The sequence below is a fragment of the Sus scrofa genome, chromosome 4 (assembly GCF_054392235.1).
Source record: "Sus scrofa isolate SSC_HxYL_T2T_F1_AM1 chromosome 4, Sscrofa_HxYL_maternal_Yorkshire_Landrace_v2.0, whole genome shotgun sequence".
Taxonomy (NCBI): Eukaryota; Metazoa; Chordata; class Mammalia; order Artiodactyla; family Suidae; genus Sus; species Sus scrofa.
The window spans coordinates 54005658-54024824 of NC_139386.1; the positions used below are offsets into that span (position 1 = coordinate 54005658).

General features: G+C 33.3%; 1 protein-coding gene across 2 annotated transcripts in view; it reads right to left on the reverse strand.

Moving 5' to 3' along the window:
• Positions 1 to 19167, reverse strand: part of CNBD1 (cyclic nucleotide binding domain containing 1) — a 563418-nt gene that overhangs the window by 264519 nt on the left and 279732 nt on the right. The window lies entirely within an intron of this gene.

A 19167-nucleotide genomic window follows, 5' to 3' on the forward strand; every position in this document is an offset into this window, starting at 1 on the left:
ACCTCTTTTAGACAGTAAAATGATTGATATTTTATCTACTTTTTTAATTCTTTAAGTACCAGTAAAGTTAGATCAAGTGAAGCTGTAATTTAATATTTGAGGATATAAATTTTAAGTGAAAAGATGCACATATAATTTATAATAAAACATATTTATCATATGATAGATGACATTAAATGTAATTTAGTAAATTAGATTTATTTATTTAAATTCATTATTTAATAAACATAACACTATAATCAAGATATAAAATTCATATTGATTCCAAGTCCTCAAGGGACTAACCCAGCTGTCATGCCATTGCTAAATGTTCAATAGTTTAAAAAAATCTGTGAAGAATCAGTTTAACAGTAGAAAGGATATTCAGAGTACTCACATAGGTTTGCCAGAAACAGTCCCAGTTTGGACATGATAACCTGTTGGGCCCATCTGCTGTGTGTGTGTTTATGTGTGCATGTTTACTAGATGACAACAGAAATTTCTTTTGCTGGTGTTATGTGTTGTAGCAAAAAAATATAGTTGGAAAAACACTAGTTTAGTAGATAGTCTTAAAAAATGGTCTTGAGAAAACTGTTTCCACACTTTATATCATTTTAAAATGTACACTTCAGATGCAATAATTAAGAATTAATATTCAGAAATGGCATGGTATCATAACCAAATCCTAAAATATATGCCATTGATTTAACAGCTAAAGAGGGGGATGACAAGGAAATAATATCACAGCATTTTTAAACAAATATACAATTTTTTGTGGCAAAATATTTGCTATATTTGTTGCCTGTAATAATTTGGAAGGTAGACCAATAGCCTAGGTAACCTGCCACTTCACGGAAAATCATTGGTGAAAGCTCAGGAAGTTATTGTGTTTTGTTTGTTCAATGTTACTTGTTTATAGTAATATATTGCCTAGTTGGAAAAAATAGACCAGTTTTTTCAAGCATAAATGAAAAATAATAGAGAGGATCAGAAATGTGGGGCATAATTTTAAAAGCCATGTCATTAGATGAATATAGTAACTTTTACAGTAGGGATGAATAGACTAACGTTTTTCATCAAATTGAAAAGTTTTGGCTATTCTTTCTTCAAATAGTCTCTGCCTCGTTTCTCTCCTCTCATTCTGGGATTCCCTTTATGTTGATTCTGGTATACTTGATACTGTCTCATAGGTCTCTGAGGTTCTGTTCATGTTTTCCATTCTTAATTTTCATGTTCCTCTGACTGGATGAAATTAATTGATATATCTTCAAGTTTGCCACACTTTCTTCTTCCAGATCTAATCTGCCAGTGGGGTTGTCAGACCCCACTAGTGAAGTTTTTATTTCAATTATTGTGCTTTATAATTCCATAATCTCTATTTGGCTCTTTTATTTATTTTTTTGCAGTTTCTTTTTATTGATATTATCTATGTGATGAGATTATTGTCATGAGTTCCTTTAATTCTATAAAGTCCACATCCCTTATAATATGCAGCTACCTAAATTTCTGTTCATTTCACTTAGTAGTCATCTAAGAATTATTCGCAGATTTTCTTAAATCCCCCAACTTTTGCTGATGGGCTGCAAAAGGCTGTTGGTCATCATGCTCTACTTTTATCATTTAGTTAGTTTTCTTTATTTCTTTGAACAGGTTCATAGCAGTTTATTTAAAACCTTTGTCTATTATGTCTAATATTTGAATCCTCTTTGGACATTCTTTGCTCTGCCTGCTTTTTTCCTGACATATGGGTCATACTTTGTTGTTTCTTTGTATGTTTCATAATTTTTGTTTGAAATTAGATATTTTAGGTAATGTGGCAAGTCTAGAAATAAGTTTTCTTCTCCTTCTTACAGTCAAACAACAACAACGATGTGCGAATGTGGCTTGTTCAAGGAACTACTAGACAAATGACAGAGCAGCAAATGCTCTGAAAGTTGACATTGTGAGGAGCCTCTCACAGTCTGCCCCTCTGATGGCTTCATGCTTGCCAGTTTTCAAGATTATCACAGAATTTTAGAAAGAAGGATTAAAATAGGACAAGATAAAAAGCTATTAACCATGCTATTCTAAGGTTATGCTATTTTTCTTGACAAACTGCTCCTTATTTTTTGCAAACATTTAATTAATTTTCAGAGAGCAGTATTTCATTCTTTGTATGAAGAAGTGGATGTACAGAGGTTCTTACTCTGCATTGTAGAAGTCCTGCACTCTGTAACAAGTTTTAAATTTTCTGATTTTCAACAATACCCTTAATTTCCTCCCCAGCTCAAAGTCAAATATAGATTTTAATCAACTAATGACAAACAGTAGGGAAGTGCCATGTGGTCATTGTGAGTGGAACAACCAAAAACATTTGGTAAATAATACCATTAACAGAAGAGATTTAAAAAATAATATTTAAGGAATTCCCATCATGGCTTAGTGGCTAATGAATCTGACTAGCATCCATGAGGATGCAGGTTTGATCCCTGGCCTTTCTCAGTGGGTTAAAGGATCTGGCATTGCTTTGAACTGTGCTGTAGGTTGCAGATGTGTCTCATGTCCTGCACTGCTGTGGTGTAGGCTAGCAGCTATAGCTCCAATTCAACCTCTAGTCTGGGAACCTCCATATATCATGGGTGCAGCCCTAAAAAGCAAATAATAATAGTAATAATAATATTATTATTACTATTATTATTTAAAACTCTGGAAGTCACTCAAAAATTATAATTATTAGTTTGATAAAATAATGAATTTATTCTGACTAAACATACAAAACATCTTTTCTTCTTACAACAAAGCTAATCTTACTTTGGAAATCCTATAACTAATAAATCCCTATTTTTCAATTTTCTCCTGCTTTTCCAACATGGGCACTCCAGAACTTTCAAATATATGGAATACCATGCTTGAAAAATGAAGAAACTGGAGGGGTGGTAACTTACCCCTCTATCTTCATAGTACCACAATTTCTACTTTTCCTGTTCTGTCCATTTGGGCACTGGCTTTAACAATGCAAATGATGTGCAGTTCTGAAATTTCCCCGAAACCTCTCAATAGATTCTAACATACATTCTTGTGTTTACCATCTTGGAATGATAAAACAAGCATGGCTTGTTGGTCTAGGGGTATGATTCTAGCTTTGAGATGATAAAACAAGATATTCAGGTCTGAAAACTAATCCTTCACTTCCTCTCTTTAAATTGGCCTTAATTCCTCTTCCAATCTCCGCATTTCTTGTTTGGTAGGAACTTTTATATACATCATACCCACTCCTTCTTACCATATCTCCTGACCTACTCTCAATGTAGAAAAGCTTCAGTAAAAGAAACTACATTAATAAAAAAAAAAAAAGTGCATACATTGAGAAATGTTTCAAAAAGTATAATGACCATGGGGTTCCCATCATGAAGCAAAGGAAAATAATCCGACTAAGAACCATGAGGTTGCGGGTTTGATCCTTGGTCTCACTCAGTGGGTTAAGGATCTGCATTGCAGTGAGCTGTGGCATAGGTCGCAAACCCAGCTGGGATCCTGAGTTGCTATGGCCATGGCATAGGCCAGCAGTTGTAACTTGATTAATGACCAAGTCATTACTAGTAAATAGAGTTGCTTAATCTTCCAATTCTTTTTTTTCTGTTTGTTTTTATTTTTATTTTTATTTTTTTTTGCTTTATATGGCCACATCCATGATGGCATATGGAAGTTCCCAGGCGAGGGGGTCTAATCGGAGCTACAGCTTCTGGCCACAGCCACAGCCACAGCAATGCTGGATCTGAGCCACATCTGCGACTTACATACACATGACAATACTACATACTCATGACAATGCTGGATCCTTAACCCACTGAGCGAGGCCAGGGATCGAACTGCAACCTCAAGGTTCCTATTTGGATTCTTTTCTGCTCCACCAAAAGGGGAACTCCTAATCATCCAATTCTTATCAATATCATCATTATGAATTATCAGACCACTTTCAACAATCTGAAAAAAATTATTTTCCCTTGTATTTTCATTTACTCACCTTTAGCTTCTATTTCTAGCCCCAAGTCTAGCTTGTTACAAAAAGCAAAATTCTAATGAATTCCATGTATTTCAGGTATTACAGTTGAAAACAAAATAATGATTAGATTTCTTTTCTACTTCTTTCTCTCCTGGTGATCATTTCAAACCTAGGAGCTTATAAAGAGTCATGACAATTAGGTATCTGGCCTCTGATCACTAGTACCTATGTGCTTGCATTGGCATCTGCTGAGTTCTATTATGTATGGCCATTGGCACCCATCCACTGAATACCTAAATGTTTCAAATTGTAGGAACACATGATCTATATTTTGAAAAGTTCCTGTAAACCTGTTGACTTTTTTTACTCTCCTGTTTCAGGAAACATCTCTGTGGAAGTAGGAAACTGGTTAGGGCTCTCCTAGGTCTCTATACCCCTAAAACTAATTTACTCAGATGTGCAAATGAAGTGGAGCTTCTGCATTTAATCTAATCTTTCTAATAATCCCCAATCTATTAGGTTGAAGAATAAAACAAAACAAACCAACAAAAATCCTTGCACTTGTCTCCTAACAATACTACAACTCTTCTAATATAGATAGTCTCCTTCAATTTAAATAGAGACTACACGAAATTTAGCTTCCAACACAGGCTGATTCACATGGCCTTTTTCAGAGGATTTAGACTCTTTAGCAAAAGTGCTTAGTCTTCCAGAGTCACTCCACCCCAAATTCTTCTCCCCAAGAAGGGATTTAAGTGTGTAAGAGGATTTACTGGTCCTTGTGGGAGTGGCTATAGGAATAATTGGTCTGTATGTACTGAAAATTTTGTTGAAGAAGTATACTCAGCTTATATTACAGAATGCATAAATAGACATTTAGTTTGGGCAGGATGTTTGCCAATAAAACAGTAATAAATCAGAAAACTGAGGTACAATTGAGGGAGAGAGCAGTGGCAGAATATGCCATAAGAAGTAATATTTAAAATGAGAATTATAGTTTAATTTCTTTAGGATGCATAATTAACAATGATTAAAAAGAAATTGAAATAATGAAAATTGCTAAAGAACAAATCTTACTAGCACACACACACACACACACACACACACACACACACATGCATACACACAAACACAAAGAACAGAAACAAAAAAACAGGAGGAGGAATTCTGATTGCAAGAAAAACTTCATTCAGCAAGTCATACCAGAAGGCATATGAAGGTCTCTAAAACTAAAAGTAAACTTCAGATGCTGATTAATTTTTACACCTCAGTGATTTATAAACATCAAAGAAAATATCTCTATTTCTTGTTGTAAAACAATTTTTAATTAAAAGTGAAGATATTTGTGGATAGATTTGAATCATATATCTGAAGAGCTTTCAAATTAAAGAGAGAATAAGATTATTCTGTCCACAAATTTGAGTAGAAATTATAAAGAGGTCACTTTTTTCTAATTAAAAAGCACAATTAAAAATACTAAAAATACTAAAACAGATTCTTGGGGAAATATATATAAAATTCAAGTGTTACTTCCCTACCAAGGTCCTCCTGCTGTTTGAGTTCATATTTTCTAATAATGGTTGAAAATAACCAACCAGGGAGTTCCCGTCGTGGCGCAGTGGTTAACGAATCCGACTAGGAACCATGAGGTTGCGGGTTCGATCCCTGCCCTTGCTCAGTGGGTTAACGATCCGGCGTTGCCGTGAGCTGTGGTGTAGGTTGCAGACACGGCTCGGATCCCGTGTTGCTGTGGCTCTGGCGTAGGCCGGCGGCTACAGCTCCGATTCGACCCCTAGCCTGGGAACCTCCATATGCCATGGGAGCGGCCCAAAGAAATAGCAACAAGACAAAAAAAAAAAAAAAAAAATAACCAACCAAACATAAAGTGACAGGAGGCTCAGTTTTAGGTGTTATAGGAAACTTGATAATTCTCAAAATCCCTGAGAATTTAAGGGAAGCTTATATTTCTCCCAGGTGTTTCTTGTCTTTTATTTTCACTGAATACTTAAGCTCTGATCTGGACAGTTTGCTGTGTTTGGTCAGTTTTATTTTGTTTACTTTATTTATTTATTTATTATTTTGCTTTTCAGAGCCAAACCTGCAACATATGGGAGTTCCCAGGCTAGGGGTTGAATTGGAGCTACAGCTGTTGGCGTACACCACAGCCCCAGCAACACAGGATCCGAGTTGCATCTGCAAGCACACCACAGCTCATGGCAACATGGAGTACTAATGAACTGAACAAGGCTAGGGATTTAACCTACATCCTCATGGATACTAGTCAGGTTTGTTACTGCTGAGCCACAATTGGAACTCCTAGCTTGTTTAATTTTAAATGACATCTTATCATCCCCACATATGAGATTCAGATAAGCTAGAGAATAGATTACTACTTGTTTTCAATTTTTAATATTTTTACCAATGCTGTCAAATGCCTCCTCATACAAGGATTGGATAAGTGTCATGGTGTTCAAACATTTACACACATAGTCACAGAGTGTTTTGTTCAAACCAAATCCTACATAGAGTGTTTATAAATAAAAGTAGACCTACACTAGCTTAAGGAGCGAGAGTTTAAATGAATTTTGATACTAGACTCATTTCTCCCCTCACACATACATCTGAAGGAGCCATGAGAAATCCACAGGGCTGATGTAAAATTATGGAAATTTAAGTTTCCTTTCAATATTAATGTTCTATTATTTTATTTAGTTGTTTGCCCACTATATTTTTTATATCATCAATACATTTACAAGGAATTATATTTTCTAAATCCAATCTCCTTTTAAAATAAGAAAGTTGGAATTCCCATTGTGGCTCAGAGGATTAAGGATTCAGCTGGAATCCATTTTGATGCGGGTTTGATCCCTGGCTTCCATCAGTGGGTTAAGGATACAGTGCTGCCAAAATCTACAGCATCTTTTTGTTTTGTATAGGGTTTCCTTTGCTGTGCAGAAACTTTTAAGTTTGATCAGGTCCCATTTGTTTATTTTTGTTTTTACTCTAAGAGGTGGATCTGAGAAGATGTTGCTGTCATTTATGTCAGAGAGTGTTTGGCCTATGTTTTCCTCTAAGCGTTTTATAGTGTCTGGTCTTCTATCTAGGTCTTTAATCCACTTGGAGTTTATTTTTGTGTATGGTGTTAGGGAGTGTTCTAACTTCATTCTTTTCCATGTGGCTGTCCAGTTTTCCCAGCTGAACTTCTTTGCACAACAGATGCTGACTCACAGATACTGAAAAACTTATGGTCTCCAAAGGAGACAGTCTGGGGGATGGGGGAATGTGCTTGGGTTATGGGATGGAAATCCTGTGAAATTGGATTGTTATGATCATTATATAACTACAGATGTGATAAATTCATTTCAGTAATAAAAAAAATAGACCACAACAAATATCTAATCTATCATACCAGTGATACTATGCATTGCTATATTATTCATATTGAAAACTTATACCTGTATACTTACATCAATAAAGTAAGGGAAGAAATGACAAAAAAAAAAAAAAATCTACAGCATCAGTCAGAGACGTGCCTTGGATCCAGTGTTGCTATGGCTCTGGCGTAGGCCCCAGCTATATCTCCATTTTGACCCCTAACCCTGGAACTTCCATATGTTGCAGATGTGACTATGAAAAGAAAAAAAAAAAGAAGAAAGTTGAGGCTTAGATATGTTACGTAATTTGTCCAAGGTCACATAGATAATAACCTGCAGAGTCAGGATTTTATCCCAGGTAGTCTTACTCTGGACCTTCTGTTCTCATCCACTTAGCCACCACACTAAGTCAAATCTTCATTAGAGTGGTTTACATTTTTTGAGTTATAGGGCTAATTGAGCTAGGGTAGGGGCTTTTCCAGGTTTAAAATAAGTAAAAATAAAACTAATTTATAAATTAGAAAATTGGAACAAATGTGAATAATTCTTTAGAAAAGGAAGGACAATACATTATAATTTTTTAAAAGCTAGACAATTTAAAAACATAAAAAATCCAGAAAAAGTAGTAGTTTTTAATCAATTAATTTCTTAAGAACCTCTACTATTTTTACTTTTCTAAAAATTTTATTGCATTTATTATATATTTTTACCTCTTTGTATGACAATAATTTTTTATCATTTTTATTTAATGAATAAATTCTTGAGCTTGGTTGGTAATTTTTTAAAATTATTCTTTTATTAAGGGCCACAACTATACCATATGGAAGTTCCTAGGCTAGGGTTTGAATCAGAGCTACAGCTGCAGGTTTACACCACAGCCACAGCAACACAGGATCCTACACTGCAGCTTGCAAAAATGCCAGATCCTTAACCCACTGAGTGAGACCAGAGATCAAACTCACATCGTGAGGGACATTATGTCGTGTTCTTAACCCACTGAGTCACAGTGGGAACTCCTAGAAAGTTGTTATTGAGAAATGTTTCTTTTTAAACATTAGGAATACTGTCGTATTTGGGAAAATCTAATTTCTTAATTTATGAGTCTTAAGATTTGGAGAATGTTTCCACAAGTTCAGTTTTCTCTTCACTGATTTCAAAGTATGTTCCATTCCATTGCCCACATGTTTATGGTACCAGATTGCCATAGGATAATTGTATATGGTTGTGACAACTCTGGTCCATATTGAGAGGCTGCTGAGTCCACTCAATGAGTGATATAGTTATTCCTGATAGTCATTCATACACTAGCACAGCAAACAATAATCACATTCATGTACATCAAGGACTAAGAACTAAAAATTACAGCCCACTAGACCAAAAGGAAATGTATCTCAAACTCAATTTTCCATAAACCAGATCCACTAAATGCCTGAAGCCACTGTAATGCCAGGTGCCATGAATGTGAATTATAAGAAGAAAAAGTTGGCAGGTTAAGAGAAAACAAGTGATTAAAGTTAAAAATATCTCATTTTTGCAAATTTTATGAAAATTTATGAGCATGTGAATACATCTCTAAGACCTTTCCCAAGGCCTTGGAAAGAACCTGTACAAATCAAATGTCAAACCTAAAGTTTAAGCTTCATTACCTTCAGGGTACATCTAACTCTGAGTTAAGATCTAGTCGTTAAGCAAAAAAAAAAAAAAAAACAATTAGAAGAAAATTGGATCAGTAATCAAACTGGATTACAAACCAAAGGCTTTGAATCGTAAATAAAAAGAGGTAGAAATTTTTAAAAAGTGTGAAAGTGAAGAACTTGGAGCAAAGTAAAATTATGAGCAGCCCTGCAGGAGTTGGCTCAGATTTACAATTTGGGTGAAAGGAAATAGTGGAAATTCCAATGTGATTTATCAGCTGGAAGGAGAATACCAGGGAACCTGTTCCATTTGGTTATATCTGTCCCTAGAGCACATGCCCAGTGTGCCAAGCCACAAAATGCATCAAGGAACCCCAAAACTAGCCGTAATTTGATGATGTTATGTTTGGGGATATAAAAACATTCTCAGAAATTGCACAGCTAAAGTTCCTGGGTTTTAGCAAGAATGTAACATTTGATCAAATGTTCTATGAACCACAGATTAATGTGATAGAAAAATCCAGCTGAAAATGTCATTTTAATTAAGGGATGCAAATATACACATCCTTGGGTCCCCCAGTAGTTTTAAAAAGCAGCATTTATGACAATTAAAAAATTATTTAAAACAGTTAAAAATGTGATTTTTCCCCAAATGTAATTTATTTTTATCCATTTTTTCCTTATGTTTTCATAAGTAATCCCCTATAGAAATATTTTCCTGAAATCTAATGCATCCTTGAATTTTTCTTGAATCATTAATCATTAATATGTACATCACATTCTGTCTGACTTCTCATTTGAATTGCCTAATCAGTCAAGGATGAATGAACAGAATTAACAATTATTTTATTTGATCATCGAAATTCAGAAGACAAATGATCATTATCAGTTTTTTTCCCATAAATTAGGCTTTATCATTCATGAAGTAGAGATATCAAAGTCACAGCATGATTTGGGCTCTATTTGTTTTTCTTATACACAGTTGAAAATTGAAAGGTTAGTACCAGTAACTTTAATTCTTCTTTTCAAACTTAAAAAAATATTCTATGATTAGAAAATATATTATTAAAAAAAATCTCTCTTTATTTGGGGAGGGAAACCTGGGCTTTTCCTTGTGGAGGGAAAGAAATTAAAAGACACAGTGTACCATCAGAGTAAAATAGCAGATTTTCTTTCATTTCACAAGGCTATGCCTAAAGAAAATATTACATTTGCCTGTTAATTAAAAAAAATGGGGGGGGAGTCATAAAACAAGTTTCAAAGAGAAAAATTAGGCTCTAAAAATATTTATATATTTGTGATTCCAACAACAAATTTGAGAATTTTGAGAATCCTTAGGAAAGTACCTCATCAAAGAGCACTTAGCATTTTTCACAGACTCTGTTCCTAAGACCTGAGTGGATAAAAGTAACAACACAAAAAGTAAGGCCTCAAAATATTTCAAAAGTCACCCATAATCTTTCTAAACACATTCAGCAGCAATAAATAAGATTAGATTACCAAAATACACAGCTATTTAGGATTTTATTTAAGGTCACTATATCCTTTTTCCTTACACATTTGAAAGAGCTGCATCCAAGACACAAAATTGATGTGATGGATCTCTCTGTAAGAGACACTGACAAGCAATTTTGTCAGGAATCTTAATTATTCTTAACTTAAACCCCCCTAGTTCTTTGTGCTCAAAAGAATGTAATAGCTACATGTCAGAATCAGAAGGCAAGCAGTAGTTTCTACACATATTTGGATTTTTGAGGTCAGCTAAAAAAGAGCCCCTATTGTCTGATCATTCATTCATCTCTTTATTCAGGAATACTTTTTTGCAATGATTAATTTTCATGTATTATTCTAAATATTGGCATGTAACAAGGAAAAACACAAATATGGTTCTTGCCTTATACAACATAAAATCTAGTAAGGAAGTCAGATGTTAAAGGAAATTTATATCTTGAGTGTTACAAAAAGTAGAGGTACTATGTTCTATGGAAATTAATGAGACATACCTAGTCTAGTGGGGTTAGACATATTCTCGAGATATGGTAGCATGTAACTGACACATGAAGAATAAGTTGGGCAATGGGAAAATGTTGAAGGCATAGGAAGTGCATGCATGTTCAAAGGTCCAGAGACAACTATTCAAGAAACACTGGTGAAGAAAGCCCAGAGAAGTCAGAGAGGAGAGGGCAGTGAGGAAGTGGAGCACTAATGTCAAGCAAGGAAAAGTCCTAGAGGGCATTGTAAACTTTGTTAAGAATTTCAGACTTGTCATAAGGAAAGGGAAAGTAATCTAAGGGCTTTTATTAATAGTAATAACTATAAGGATTTAGCTTTGAAATTTCACTTTGCCGCATAGAGGAATATTAGAGTATTGTAGGACTAATGCACTGGGATTGGTTAGAAAGCTATTACAGCACATTATACAATGAACAATTCCATTTAGAATGAAAAAGTTTTAAAATTAGTTTGGAATATAGTTAGTTAGCTTAATGGGTCAAGGAAAAGGCAGTAAAGTCAATGTCAAGAATGCTCTCCCACAGGAGTAACACTTAATTATCAATATCATGATTGGAGAGACTCCTTTTCTGAAGATGGCTGACTGGTAACACCAGTTTAAAATGTTTCCATTCCAGGAGTTCCCATTGTGGCTCAGGGTGATGAACCCATGAGGATACAGGTTCAATCCCTTGTTTCTTTCAGTGGGTTAAGGATACAGCATTGATCTGTGATGTAGATCAGAGATGTGACTTGGATCCCACATTGCTGTGGGTGTGGTAGGCTGGCAGCTGCAGCTCCGATTTGACCCCTAGCCTGGGAAATTCTATATGAAAAAAAAAAAAAGAAAAAAAAAGAAAATAATAAAATAAAATGTTTCCATTCCAGTTTGTTAGGTTTAGTGTCTTGAATTTGTGATTGCATCTCAGTTACTGTTAAAATGCTAGCCAGAAAAAAATGAACTCTATGAAATACCCTATCATTCTCCTCTTGAACATATATTTTAGGATATGATCTATTCTAATCTAAAATGAGGATCAAGGAAATCTATAAACAAATTTTACTGATTAGTTTTATTTTTTTCATAATGTCAGGGGAAATACATGCTTAGCCAAGCCATAGTCACAAATCAGTGGATGGGTATGTAGGTATATATATTTGAAATCAGTGGATGATTATGTATATATATATATTTGAAATATTTCAGAATTCCCATTGTGGCTCAGTGGGCTAGAACTTGACATGGTCTCTGTGAGGATGAGGGTTTGATCTCTGGCCTTGCTCCTCAGTGGGTTAAAGATCTGGCATTGCCACAACCTGTGGCCTAGGTCACAGATGTAGCTCTGATTCAGCATTGCTGTAGCTGTGGGGTAGGCTGGCAGTTGCAGCTCTCACTCAGTCCTTAGCCTGGGAACTTCTATATGCCGGAAGTGAGGCCCTAAAAAGAAAAAATATATATATATATACATATATATATTTATAGCTGTATTTCAATATCTATCTATAGTTACATATCTATATATCTATATATCTGAAATGCATATATAAATGTTGAAATAGATATTGAAATTTACATCTATATATCTAATCCAAATCTATATATTTATCTATAATATATGTATATATCACAGATAGATATTAAAATATGGCTATATAAATATTTTCATATTAAAAATTAAAAATGCTTACTGTTTTGAAGACTGGTAATAAAAACGACAATACAGAGAAAATCTCTTAGGTTAGGCATTGAGTAAATAAATAGCATAAAATATTGCATTATGCTCTCAATTATGCACCTCAATATTTCTGGTTTTGGGCAGAAAAAGAAATTGACACTAATATTGTTTCTTTTAAGTTGATTATAATGTACTTCTATTTCCTTCTGAGATGTATAAAAATGTTTGAGCTAAATTCAGTGCTAAAACACAGCAAGTAGGTTAGCTAAAGTGGTTAATAATATTCCTCCACTTCAAAATAAACTTTGCTTATTTTTATTGTAACAATATTGTCATAGGCATGCCTTTAGTAGAAATATTTTTGGAATATATCTTTCAGTATACATTTCAATAATAAACTTAAAATCATTTAAATGAAATTTAAAACAGGAATTTAAGATTAAATTTTAAATAGTAATTACACATAGTAAATTTCAAATAAGAACATTGTATTGTGGTACATTGATTGAAATGAGATTCAAAGGACAGACTATATTTGTTTTTATCAGCAGTTATAGAATATTTTTAGAAAAATTCCTCTTTGTTTTTTACAGTTTTGTTTTAATTTTGATTAGGATTGAAAAGGACATGGATAGTTGGTGATGTCTAGGACTAGGACATGGAATGCAGCAGATAAAAATTATTGTTTGAACTTGATTAGATTGGGTAGTTAAAGAGAGAGAAAAAATTATTGTAAGACCACCAGCTCCTTGACTTATAAAATTATATGTTGGCAGAATATATTGAGATGGAGGACTTCAGAAGATTCAAGTTTAGTATAATTAACAAAGATTCAATTTTAAATTTACAAAGTGAGATGTATAAGTGAACGTATCAAGTAGGTAAGTAATTATAAATAAATCCAAATTACTACAGTAAGAAAAAAAAAAGAAAAGAAATGCTTATTAGGCATTTCTTTCTGGGAATGATGTATTAACAGGGATTAGATTTACTATCCTACTTGAATCAGCTAAAAAATAAAATATATAAAATAATGATTTTATAAACATTGAACATCAAATGAAGAAAACTAGTGATCCATGGAAACAAGATACAAATGAAGGTAAGACTTATATAATTTGCTGTGCACAGAGGAAAGAAAATTTCTATGCTGCATCATGAGGAGAAGGCATATCCAAGAGTCAATTGAAAAGACATGTCTAAAAGTCAAGAGATGTTAAGGTGCCCAGAGTTCATAGAGAAAACTATTGTAAAGGAGAAAAATGTAGAAAGAGAGGAACAGAGAGAGCTTCAGAGATATGCAAAGAACACTGGTTCTTTATCATAGTCTGGAAAATGAACTGCCTGAAAATATTACAGGGAACAATATTTGGAACACAACCATGTCTGGGATTAGTTACTTTTACCAAAAGGCAAAATGGGAAATATATAATTTACAAGACTGGATACATGAGGGTTTGCTTCAAGATTAGGGTAAAACAAGCCCTAGACTAAATGCTATTCTGGTCCTGCCTAATAAAATCTAAAATCAGTATTTTAAAGAATCAACATGCTTCCAATGAATTTTACTAATACTGGAACAAAGTGCAAAATTATTTATAATAATACAAAAATATTCAGCATCCAACAAGGTAAAATCACAATGACTGGCTTCCAATCAAATGTTGCTGGGCATGCAAAGAACCAAATACTAATAGAACTTCAAGGATAAATAGACAAATTTACAATTATAATTATTAATTTAAACATCCGTCTTCCAAAAGCTGATAGAAAAAATACAGAAAACCAGTAACAAATTGATCTAATTAATATTTATATAACAGCCCCACCCAAAAAATCAAAATATACATTCTTTTCCATTATAAATGGAATGTTTGTCAAGATAAACCACATTCTGTACTATACAAAGTCTCAGTATATTTATAAATATTCATATCATAAAATATATATCCTCAGACAATAGAATTAAATTAGAAATCAATAACAGAGTTCTCTGAATACGTCTCCATATGCCACAAGTGTGGCCTTAAAAAACGTTAAATTTGAAATTGCAAGTTAATTAAAAAACTCTGGGAGGTGATGGATATATTATCCATATATTATATATTATCTTAATTGTAATGATGGTTTTGCAGATGTATATCTTTGTCAAATGTATTAATATTACACTTTGTATATATGTAGATTATTGTGTCTTAACTATAACTCAAAAAAGAGCTTTTTTAAAAAAATGAATCATTGCTTTTGAGTCAACATCCAGATATTGCAAGAAAAGATCAAAATAGGAGGATGCTAGGCTCACCTCCCCTCCTGAATATATCAAAATTACAACTACATGTAGAACAACTTTCACTGAAATTTACCTGGTGATTAGCAGTACAGCTCCTCTACAATCCAAGTTCTAAAGAAAGATATGTACAGTCTGGTGGGAAGGAAGAAGTTATTCGGTCAGGATCATCCCTAACTGGGAGGTAGGAGCACTGAAGAGTGGGGCTTGGGAATCACAGGCTTAAGGATTCTCCCTTGGGAGTGACTGTTTCAATATGTGAGGCATAATATGTGAGGTTACATATCATATACTCCAATCCTAGGGTCTGACACCAAAAAGATGAGTCTTTTTAGCTGGTTTAAAACACAGTGGGACTTAATGAAGGGTTATAAGAAACTGAGAACCCCCTCTTGAAAAGTGAAGGCACAAACTTGCTTACTCACAGTAAAAGCTAAGAAGCAGCAGGTTGAAAACTGCCTAGGGATTTAACTGGATCGCCAGGACCACAACAGCCATATTTCAAAGGAAGGAAAAAGAAGAAAACCCTTGGGAATTAAAACAAACAAACAAACAAAAACTAAATGAAACAGGGATAAATAATTTAGCTGATTAAAAGTTCAAAGCAATGGTAATAAGAATACAAATTGAACTTTGGTAAAAAATAGATGAACACAGTGAGAATTTTAACAAAGAACTGGAAAGTGTAAAAAAGTATTAGAGCTGAAGAATACAATAACTGAAATGAAAAAAGCACTAGAAAGAATGAACAGAATAGGTTCTACAGTATATGGAAGTGAACTGCAAGGAAGATAGAATCACAGAAATGGCCTAATTAGAACAGGAGAATGAAAAACAAGTTTTTGAAAATGAGAATACTTTGAGGGACTTCTGGGATAACACCAAGTATACTAATATACACATAATAGGGGATCCAAAGAGGAGAAGAGAGAAAAGAGTGTCCAAAATATATTTGATGAAATAATGTCTGAAAAATTCCAAAATCTGAAGAAGGGAACAGATATCCAGGTACAGGAAAAACAGAGAGTTCCAAACCAAATGAACCTAAAGAGACTAACACCAAGGCATATCATAAGTAAAATGGCAAAAGTTAAAGATAGAATTTTAAAAGCAGTAAGACAAAAACAAAGTCACATATAAGGTAACCCACATAAAATTATCATCTGATTTCTCTGGAGAAATTTTGCAAGTCAGAAGGTAGTGGCATAATAAATTTAGTCTTAACTGCAAAAAAATAAAATAAAATAAAACCTAGGATCCAACAAGGTTATCATTCAGAATTGAAGGAGAGAGACAGAGCTTCTTAGTCAAGCAAAATTAAAAGATTCATCAATACTAAACAATCTTATAAGAAGTTTTAAAGTGTCTTCTTTAAAAAAGAAGAGTCTACAACAAGAAATTATAGAAAGCAAAAAACCCCACTAATAAAGTCAAATATATAGTAAAGACTCTAGATCAATTACTTAGAATAATACAAAAGTTAAAAGATAATTTGTAGAAAGTCAACTATAACTACAGTAAACAATTTATAGACATGAATGTGTAAAACATGACATCTATAACACAAAATGTGGAGAGGTGCATATTAAATGTACAGTTTTTAGAATGTGTTTGGACTTAAATGACTATCAGCTTAAAACAAGTAGATATAGTTCTAAGGCAACATATATGAATGCCAGAATAACCACAAGTCACAACCTACAATGGATACTCAGAGAAAGGTACATAAATGTAACACTAAACAAACAAACAAACAAAGGTGTGTGACTAAAAGAAGAAGAAAATTACAGAGAAAAACTACAAAACCAACTGAAAAACAAATAACAAAATAGCAAATAAGTACAAACTTATCACCACTTTAAATATTAATGGACTAACTGCTCTAATCAAAGGAATTAAGGTGACTGATTGAATTTAAAACACTCTCTCTGTAAATATATGTATATATGGTGCCTATAAAAGACTCATCTCAAAGATAAAGACACAAACAGACTGAAAGTGAGGTGATAGAAAATATATTCCATACAAAAAGAAATGAAAATAAAGCTGGGGTAGCTATACCCATTTTAGACAAAGTAGAGAAATAAAAAAACAATGAATGGCATTATATAATGATAAAGGCATCAATCCAAGAAAAGAATATACCATTCATAAATATATATGCACCTAATATATAAAGCAAATATTAATGGACATAAGGGGAGAAATTGGCAATAATACAATAATGGTAGGGCATTTTATCAATGGAAAGATCATCCAGACCAAAAAAATCAATAAGGAAACAAAGGCCTTAAATTGCTCCTTAGACCTGTTAGACATAATAGACATCTATAGGACACAAACAAAAAAATAAAACACATTTTTTCAAGTGCACATGATCTGTTCTCCTGAATAAATTACATGCTAGGCCATAAAACAAAGACCCATGAATTTAAGATGATAGAAATTATATCAAATATCTTTTCTGATCACAACAGTGTGAAACTAAAAATCAATCATAGGAATAAATAGGGGAAAAACAAAAACACATGGAGACTAAACAGAATGCTACAAAATCCAGACACAGCTGTCTTAATCACTCTCCCAAAATTACTCTTCAAAATAGGAATATAAAAACAATAACAAAACATTAAGAAAATAAGGGAAATGTAATCAGTCAGTGGATAAGAGAGTCCATCATATTCCTGTGGGAAGAATGTGTACAGAAGTTCATAGACAAATGAAATGCAGTGGAGAAACACAGAGTCCAGAGTAGTCATAAGAGTGGCAACTGCAGCTGAGGAGATGATCTGTGTGCTTTGTTAAGTCTCAAAAGATACTCTAGAGTTGTCTTTAATAAATTAAATGAAAGAAAAGAATAGATGTGGAGCTGCAAAGAGAAAAGGCAGTTTGAAGGTCACTATTCTGCAAAATTACTTCCTAAACTAGTATGAAACAGGAGGATACATGCAAAGGTAAGGAAGTTGTAGTTAAGGAACAATGCATAATGTAACATATTCGATGTATTTTTTAAGAAATATGTTCAGAATTGGCACAAAGTGGTAATTCAGTGAAAGTTAGTTGATAACCAATATACATAATGTTTTCCAAAATATAACTAAAAATATATCTGCACATAAATTTATCATTAATCTGAAAACAACTAATTCATGTTTAAAATACAATAAATAAATTGTTTTCCTTCACTCTACCTCTTCTAATGTTTTTTAGGAAATATTATTATAATCTGTGGGCTTTTAAAAATTTCTACATGCATTTCCCAGGCAGTCCCATACATGCCTTGATTTCTATTTGCAGGCAAATGATTCTGAGATGTAGGTTTTCACTTCTCTTTTTGAATTGTCCTGTAGACTTTTCAGCTTATATGCCTTACTAATTTATCACAAAAAATAAATCATTTACAACTATAAATTGCTTGATTTGGAGTTATTTATGTTTTCCTTTTTTCTCTTTTTTTTTTCCTTTTTTTCATGTTCAGAGTAGAACTACATTTAATCTCTTCTTTAAAAGAAAAAAATAAATTTGGCCACTTTTTATTTTTACATATTTATTTATTTTTGCTTTTTAAGGCCACACCTGTGACATATGGAAATTCCCATAGGCTAGGCATCAACAAAGTGCTGTAGCTGCTGGCCTACACTACTACATATTTAAACTCAATTACTCTATTGAAGTCTTTAATGCTTCTGCTTTATGGAAACTAAGTATTCACGGATTCAACTACTTCTCTAGAAATATTTAAGACCTTGGTTCTAGGTATCTATTGCCATTGAAGTGAATCTCTGTCTTAGATTCTATGAAACACTTGTATTTTCTGGGTAGGTTTTGGAGAACATGACCATTTCTTATCCTTCACTGTTACTAATATAATCCAATCCTTATTTTTCTTCTGGATTAATGTAATATTCTCTTAAATGTGCCCCCTATTTACATCATTGTTCCATATTGCAAACAGAGAAGTCCTTTTAAAATAAGACAGCTTTTATTCTTAAATTCCATCAGGCTCCAAGTAAAACTTCAAGTTTTTTACAGTGGGCCTACCTATCTCTTTACCCTCATCTTCTGAAGTTCACACTTATTCATTACCGCTTAGTCACATTGGTTTCTTTGCTGCCTTTCACATACAACAAGATAACTCCCGCTTTAGGGTCTTTGCATTTCCTATTTCCTCTGTTTCAAAAGTGCTCTTTCAAGACATTTCCATTGTATGCTACCTCACTTTGTGTTTCTGCTCACGTCAGAT